This window comes from Mesoplodon densirostris, chromosome 12 (assembly GCF_025265405.1).
Source record: "Mesoplodon densirostris isolate mMesDen1 chromosome 12, mMesDen1 primary haplotype, whole genome shotgun sequence".
NCBI classification, from domain to species: domain Eukaryota; kingdom Metazoa; phylum Chordata; class Mammalia; order Artiodactyla; family Ziphiidae; genus Mesoplodon; species Mesoplodon densirostris.
This window is the reverse complement of record NC_082672.1, coordinates 26,785,157-26,793,476: the sequence shown is the minus strand read 5'-3', so window position 1 is coordinate 26,793,476 and position 8,320 is coordinate 26,785,157. Positions and strand designations below refer to the sequence as shown.

Here is an 8,320-nt window from a genome sequence, read left to right as displayed (position 1 = left end):
AACAGACCAGGGGTGTGAAGCCGTGCATGGCTACTCCTACCATTGGGATAAGTAATGGTCTCTGTATTATAAAGTTGTAGTACAGTTTAAATGAGATAATGCATGTAAAATGCTTTGCATGGGCCTGGCATGAAGTTAGTGGCTCCCTAAATATTGGTTAGTATTAATAATTGCAATATTGATGCTGGGCAGGAGTGCTACTTTGTTTCTCCTATGTGTGTACATTACAAAAAAGACTTGTGTTTGAGTCTAAAGTGGACCTAAAGGTCTGAACAAAATTTAAAGTGACTTTCTGAATCACATTTACATTTGACCATAACTCATAATTCGACTTGGCAGATAAACCCAGACAAATATCTAGGCCAAGCTGTATAACAAAATGATCAGGGCTCAAATAAATTAGATATTTTTGACATCTCTGCGATGTCAGAGTTAGAAGTGACCAAACTTTATTTAACTGCATGATGAATCGTTAACTCTGCAGGCATTTGAGACATAAATTTTGATCACAAACAAGATGCTCATTTTAGGGATTTTATTTATGCATTCTTTCATTTTTGGCAAAATTCTGTATATGAGATCATGGGTTGGCAAATTTTTTCTATAAAGGGCCAGATAGTAAATGTTTTAGGCTTTGTGGACCAATGTGTTCTCTGTTACAACCATTCAATGGTGCCACTGAAGAGATAAAACAGTCAACAGACAAGAGTAAATAACTGGGCATGGTTGTGTTCCAATTGACTTTATTTAAAAAAAAAACAGGTTGTAGACCAAATTTGGCCCATTTGCCAACCTCTGTACTAAATACAAAGCCCTTGACTTTGTGGAACTTATAGCCCATAGAGGAGGCAGGCATCGTGTGAACCAGAAGATACTAGGTGTTATTTCAGAAGTATGTATATTATAGAAGAGGTACTTCAACAGACCATCTTGTAAAATGGGAGGATTGATATGGGCTAGAAGAGATCCCTGAAACTCACAACTCATCTTCTTGGGTGGAGGGATTCAATCTCTCACCATCGATCAGAATCACCAGAATTGTTTTACTTTATGGCAATAGTGTTAAACCTGAAGGATGTTAGACTGAAAATTTTGCTTTATTTTAAATACAGTAATGCTTGACCATGTTTCTGGAATGTTGGTATCTCTTCAGGAGATTTGTACCACAATCTATATTCATTATGCTGTCATTATCTCAATAATTTCTTTTCATGTTAAAGCATTTTTTTTTACCAAAAGGATTGCTTATTAAATTAAGATGAAATGACAATTAATCTAGAGTGTTATCAAAGACAGGAACATGCGTTTGTCTGAATCTCTGTTTATAAACATCAATGGCCTGTTAATGTCCTAATATTTAGGAGGGCAACATGATAAAAAGCTTCCCTGCCTCTCTGTTAGCTCATTTTGTATTAACATATTCCTGTCACCAGTTAGGCAATTAACAGAGACTAAAGGAACACTAATTGTAGGCTTCTCTGCCAGTGTGCTGGGTCAGCTTTATTCCTAGGAGCTCGCTTAATGAATTTGTGATAATTGTAAGTGATGAAAGTGGGTGATTTTCTTTGAAAACCAAATATGGTGATATTGCTATGGAGATTGAGATTAGAGAAAAGTCCTTTTCTATGTGACACTGTTGTAAAGCAAGCACTTTGGGGAGATGCAGGGACAGGTCAACAAAATTTTCAGAAAGAGCAATGCTGAGAATGCAAGTTTGTTCCTAGGTAGAATCAAATTCTTCCCAGATGATGATTGTGGAGAAAACAGCTGCAACACAGCTCACCATTTGATGAATTTATACGGAGATTGCTGCCTTCCAATCATATACAGTGAAGTTCCTATGAGTTGGTTAAATTACATGCTAGTCTTGGCCCTTCCCATCCATGTTCAGGAGGGTCTTCTGTACTTTCTTTGCTTATTTTGTATTGTTTGCCCCATTTCAATGAGTGAATATTTTTGAAAATATTCACTTTTACTAAAAGCAAACTGGAATGGAGCCCATGACGTAAAATGTGGGAGAACAGAGTTGAGGATGGTCCTGAGACCTTTGGTGCAGACAAGACAATAGAAAGAACTTAGAGCAAGTGTCAGGAAGAATGAGTAGCTGGGACATGATAACAGCACCAAGGTGCAGAAAAAAGTTCTGCAACTGTCCTATTAACATACCAGATTTGCTTTGACTCCATTATATTTTATCAAATAGTTAGAAAGCTCACAGCATAAAACATCATCATAATTGTAATCATATATTTGGAGATTTAACATGCACACCATAATGTACCATTAGTTACACAAATAACTAATAATTTGCTAATGACAATATTATGTTAAGTCAGTTTAGGGGCAATTAAAGTGAGTGATATTTACATATGCCTAATGAATCACAGTCGATGGCAGATTAAGAGATTCTAATGAATATTCATCCAGACATTCGCAACCAGCTTCACAGTTTATAAACTGAATTATGGTTGATTTGCCCTTTTAAAAATGAATATGTGAGTATCTTCTGCATGGTGAGAATGAACAATTGGGCCTGACTGTAAAATTTTTTTAAAGCAATGTACTGGTCAGAACACAAAACATTTTTATGCACTCTCATACCCTCGGCTTCACTGTTCTTTTTTATATCGCAGATCAGTGTTGATGAACTATCTCCATTTTCATTCTAATCCATGACATGAAATATAGAAATTGTTTACTATAAGATTAAATGGAAACCAAGTTTTATGCAGCCCCACTGAGGAAATAATTACAGGTAGTTTTTGCCATTGAAACAGTGAATACAAACTCTCTTTTCATTCTCTAGCTATCCCCATGCAACTCAGAAGGCTGCTTTTGTAGCTATACATTGTCATGATAAAATTGGGGTTGATTTACTATCCTTTCAACTTGGTCATTTTTAAAAGTAATAAAACAAACAAACAAAAACACTTTACTCTGGCCCTGTGAATACAGGTTAAGACCAAACAAGGTTATGGTTTGAGCATTTAATTTCTCCTAAAAATTATAACACTTTCTGCTTTGACAAGCTGTTCCTCGTAAATATTGTTAGTCTTGTCTCTGTTGCAAAGATGAAGACCAAACTCTTTGTCTTTCTCAAGATCCCACAATAGGTCCCTGAGAGACCAGATATCTACAGCTCCCATTTCTTTTTCACTTTAAATTAGACAAAGTTGTCTCCCTGCTGTTTCAGATTATAAAGATGTTAATTTTTTTTTTTTTTTTTTTTTTTTTTTGCGGTACGCGGGCCTCTCACTGTTGTGGCCTCTCCCGTTGCGGAGCACAGGCTCTGGACGCGCAGGCTCAGCGGCCATGGCTCACGGGCCCAGCTGCTCCGCGGCATGTGGGATCTTCCCGGACCGGGGCACAAACCCGTGTCCCCTGCATCGGCAGGCGGACCCTCAACCACTGTGCCACCAGGGAAGCCCAGATGTTAATTATTGCTGTCATTTTTTCCTACATAGGAAGTTAGAGGCTAGAACTAGAGCATCTTGGTCCATGGGAATGTAGTAAGTCAGTTGAACAAGCATGTGCTTGATGTCTGGCCCTTATAAGTTGTCAAACTTGTATTAATGGAACTAGTGAGAGAAACCTCCAAAAACAAACAAGTGTTTTAAAGGTCATGGGGGTAAACTTTGAAGGGTGACTGGAACCTCTTGTTCCTAATGGACCAGAGGTCAAGGTGAGTGGGTTTCCAGGCTCAGCAGTTCTTTATTATTATTTTTTTTTAATTTCATTTATTTTGGCTACACCGGGTCTTAGTTGCAGCATGCATGCAGGATCTAGTTCCCTGACCAGGGATGAAACCTGGGCCCCCCGCATTGGGAGCACAGAGTCTTCCCCACTGGACGACCAGGGAAGTCCCTCAGCAGTTCTTTTACTCTGGGAATAGTACAGAAAATATAAAAATGGCCTCCATCTCTTCCCCCTATGCAAATGAAGTTCCCATAAGTGAAGAGTGATCATTTCACTCTCTTATTCAAAAACTTAGCAAAGATGTCAATTCTCCCCACATCAATCTACAAATTTAAAGGGATCACAATCAAATTCTCAGCTGGATCTTTTCACCTTTTTTTTTTTTTTTTTTTTTTCTGTACGCGGGCCTCTCACTGTTGTGGCCTCTCCCATTGCGGAGCACAGGCTCCGGACGCGCAGGCTCAGCGGCCATGGCTCATGGGCCTAGCCGCTCCGCGGCATGTGGGATCTTCCCAGACCGGGGCACGAACCTGCATCCCCTGCATCGGCAGGCAGACTCTCAACCACTGCGCCACCAGGGAAGCCCTCAGCTGGATCTTTTGAAGATATAAATGAGTCAATACTGAAATTGATATGGAAAGACACAGAAACCAGAATAGCTCAAACAATTTTGAAAACAGAAGAATAAAACTGAAGGGCTCACACTACCTCATTTTAAGACATACTCTAAAGTCACAGTAAACAACACATAGTGTACTGGCAAAACGACAGTTATGTAGATTAATGGAACAGAATAGTGAATTTAGAAATAGATCTACCACATTAATATGACCAAATGATTTTTGACAAAGATACAGAGGAAATTCAAGGAAGAATACTATAGTAACAAATGATGTTGGAATAACTGGACACCCATAGGCAAAAACAACCACAACCACAACCAAAAAAACTTGGATCTAATCCTCACACTTTAAACAACAATTAACTCAAAATGGATCAGAGACTTAAATGTAAAACGTGAAGCTATAAAACTACTAAAAAAAAAGATATAGGTAAAAATCTTCATGACCTGGGCTTAGGGAAAGAGTTTGAAAAGATTCAGAACATGCTACCCTAAAATACAGCATCTTGGTATATTGAATATTTTAAGCTGAAGGAATTTGAGAGAAAGCAGGTGCAGGAAGGATTCTCTGACTTCCTCCTTCTCCTCTGAAGTAGATCGTAAGACACTCATGTGAAACGTCTTCTACCTGGAAGAAAGGAGCATTCTTATCTCTGAAGACAGAGGGACACCAAGGGGAATCTAAACAAACTTGCTAGGTTTCCCCCAGTTTACTCCCTTTAGCTCATACCTTTTTGTGTCGTCACGTTTTACCACGATTTTTCAGTCTTCACCAAACCTAGCATACACATGCTCAGGTTTAACTGTTTCTTCAGGTGTTCATTTCCCTCTGAAGAATCCGATGTTACATTAAACTTATACTAAATACATTTGATACTTTTTTCTTGTTAATCTATTTTTTTTTGTCAGTTCAATTTACAGACCCCACCAGAAGAAGCTGGGAAAGTAGTAAGAAAAAGAATTCTTTCCTACCCTGTAAGTTCTTAAACACAAAACCAAAAAAACAGGATCCATAAAATTAAAAATTGATAAATTAAATTTGATCAAAATTAAACATTTTGGTTTTGTGAAAGACAGAAAAGAGAAGTAACAAACTGGGGAAAAATATTTGCAAATCACATATCTAACAAAGGACTTGTTACCAGAATATGTAAAGAATGCTCAAAATTTTAAAGTAAAAAAACAAACAACCAGCCAAAAAAAATAACCAAAAAGACTTAAAGATACACTTCACTGAAGAGGGTATACAGAAGCAAATAAGCACATGAAAAAAAAAAATTCAACCTCAACTGCTAGTGGTGAAAGCAAATTAAAACCACAATATGTGACAAAGCTATTTTATGGCTAAAATAAAAAACACTAGAAATACCAAATACTGGCAAGGATGCAGAGCAACTGAATTGTCACACATTTCTGGTGGAAATGCAAAATGGAAATCAGTTTGTCAGTTTCTTATAAAGTTAAACATACACTTACCATATGACCTAGAAATACCATTCCAGGGGTACTTATCCTAAAGAAATAAAAACTTCTGCTTACACAAAAATCTGTACACAAATTGTTTATAGCAGATCTATCCATAAATATCAAAAACTGGAAACAAAATGTCTTAGTTTAATGGATGAGTAAGTTAACAATGGAATACTACTCAGCAAGGAATAAACTATTAATACACATAACGGCTTAGAAGAATCTCAAAAACATTAAGCTGAGTGAAAGAAGCCAGTCTCAAAAGGTTACATACAGTATGATTCCATTTATATGACCTTCTCAAAAGGACTACCTAGAGTGAGGGAGAACACACCAGTGGTTGCCAGAGGTTAGGGAAGGAAGAAAGGTGTGACCGCAAAGGGAGAGCACAGAGGAGATTTCTGGAGTGATGACATTGTCTTGTGTCCTGATTATGGTGGTAGATAAAAGTGTTAAAATTCATAGATCTGTACACACACAAAGCAGTCTATTTTATTGTATGTTAATTTAAAAATAAAATGAAAACTTTTAGTGGAGTTCTATTTCCTACTCTATCAAATCTAAACTCTCTCTGCCTATGTGTGAGTCCCTCCATCATCTGCTTCCCCTCTTTGTCATGTTTCTAGGTCCGTTTCCTCTCTGTCCCCTGAGGCAGCTCAGCTGTGCCCCTACCCCCCATCCATCTTCCCTCCTTTTATGAACAAACATTATTGATCCTCTATAAAAGGCCAGCTACAGTGCTAGCCTTGAGGGTGCAAGAGCTTCTGGGCTGTAATAGCCCCTCCTCTTCTCTCCTCTTCACCCTTCCTTTCCCCCCCTCCTCTTCTTTTTATTCAAATCAAGTCCCACCCCTTTTGCCACATCAGCTCCAGGCATCCCTGCAACCACCAGACTCAAGTTCTCTGTCATCCGTCTGCACCAGTAAACTAATTGCACCACAGCTGTTTCTGGTTTTGTTGCATTCTTCCAGTTAGATTTAGTTCTTTGAAAATAGGAACTTTTTGTTTGTTTGCTTTTTCAGTCAGACCTCAGATGATCAAACAGCTCTTAACATAAGAGTAAGTGCCCTATAAATAGCTCACTATTTAAAACATGCATTGGGAGATATGTTCGTTAGATTACTCCTTTCTGCCAGTGGACGCTGGGGAGTAAGCATCGTTGATGTCTCCCCCCTCCACTGCCGTCATGTCTAAGTCAGAGACTCCCAAAGAGCCTGAACAGCTGCAGAAGCTCCTCCTCAGAGAACTGATCTTTGAAACAACCGATGAGAGTCTGAGGAGCCATTCTGAGCAAATGGGGAACGCTCACAGACTGTGTGGTAATGAGGGATCCAAACACCAAGTGCTCCAGAGGCTTTGGGTTTGTCACATATGCCACTGTGGAGGAGGTGGATGCAGCCATGAAGGCAAAGCCACCCAAGGTGGATGGAATAGTTGTGGAACCAAAGAGGGCCGTCCCAAGAGAAGATTCTCAAAGACCTGGTGCCCACTTAACTGTAAAAAAGATTTTTGTTGGTGGCATTAAAGAAGACACTGAAGAACATCACCTAAGAGATTATTTTGAACAGTATGGGAAAATTGAAGTGATTGAAATCATGACTGACCGAGGCGGTGGCAAAAAGAGAGGCTTTGCTTTCGTAACCTTTGATGACCATGACTCATTAAACAAGATTGTCATTCAGAAATACCGCACTGTGAATGGCCACAACTGTGAAGTAAGGAAAGCCCTATCTAAGCAAGAGATGGCTGGTGCTTCATCCAGCCAAAGAGCTGGAAGTCGTTCTGGAAACGTTGGTGGTGGTCTTGGAGGGGGCTTTGGTGGGAATGACAGCTTTGGTCGTGGAGGAAACGTCAGTGGTCGAGATGCCTTCGGTGGCATCCGCGGTGGTGGCAGCGGGGATGGCTATAATGGGTTTGGTAATGATGGAAGCAATTTTGGAGGTGACGGAAGCTACGATGATTTTGGCAATTACAACAATCAATCTTCCAATTTTGGACCCATGAAGGGATGAAACTTGGGAGGCAGAAGTGCTGGCCCCTGTGGTGGTGGAGGCCAATACTTTGCCAAACCATGAAACCAAGGTAGCTATGGTGGTTCCAGCAGCAGCAGGGCCTCTGGCAGTGGCAGAAGGTTTTAATGACTGCCAGGAAACAAAGCTCAGCAGGAGAGGAGAGCCAGAGAAGTGATGGGGAAGCTACAGGTTACAACAGATTTCTGAACTCAGTCAAACGCAGTGGTGGCAGGGCCTAGCTGCTACAAAGAAGACAGACATGTTTTAGACCATACTCATGTGTATGGGCAAAAAAAAATGGAGGACTGTATTTGTGACTAATTGTATAACAGGTATTTTAGTTTCTGTTCTGTGGAAAGGGTAAAGCATTCCAACAAAGGGTTTTAATGTAGGTTTTTTTTTTTTTGCACCCATACTGTTGATGGCTAAATGTAATAGTCTGATCATGAAGCTGAATAAATGTGTCTTTTTAAATAAATAAATAAATAAAACACGCATTGGCATTGAAGTGAATGAGTAAG

General features: G+C 39.3%; 1 pseudogene; it reads left to right on the top strand.

Moving 5' to 3' along the window:
• The first annotated feature begins 6,973 nt into the window (after positions 1-6,973).
• LOC132500309 (heterogeneous nuclear ribonucleoprotein A1-like) lies at positions 6,974-7,925 on the top strand (annotated as a pseudogene).
• The last annotated feature ends 395 nt before the right edge of the window (positions 7,926-8,320 follow it).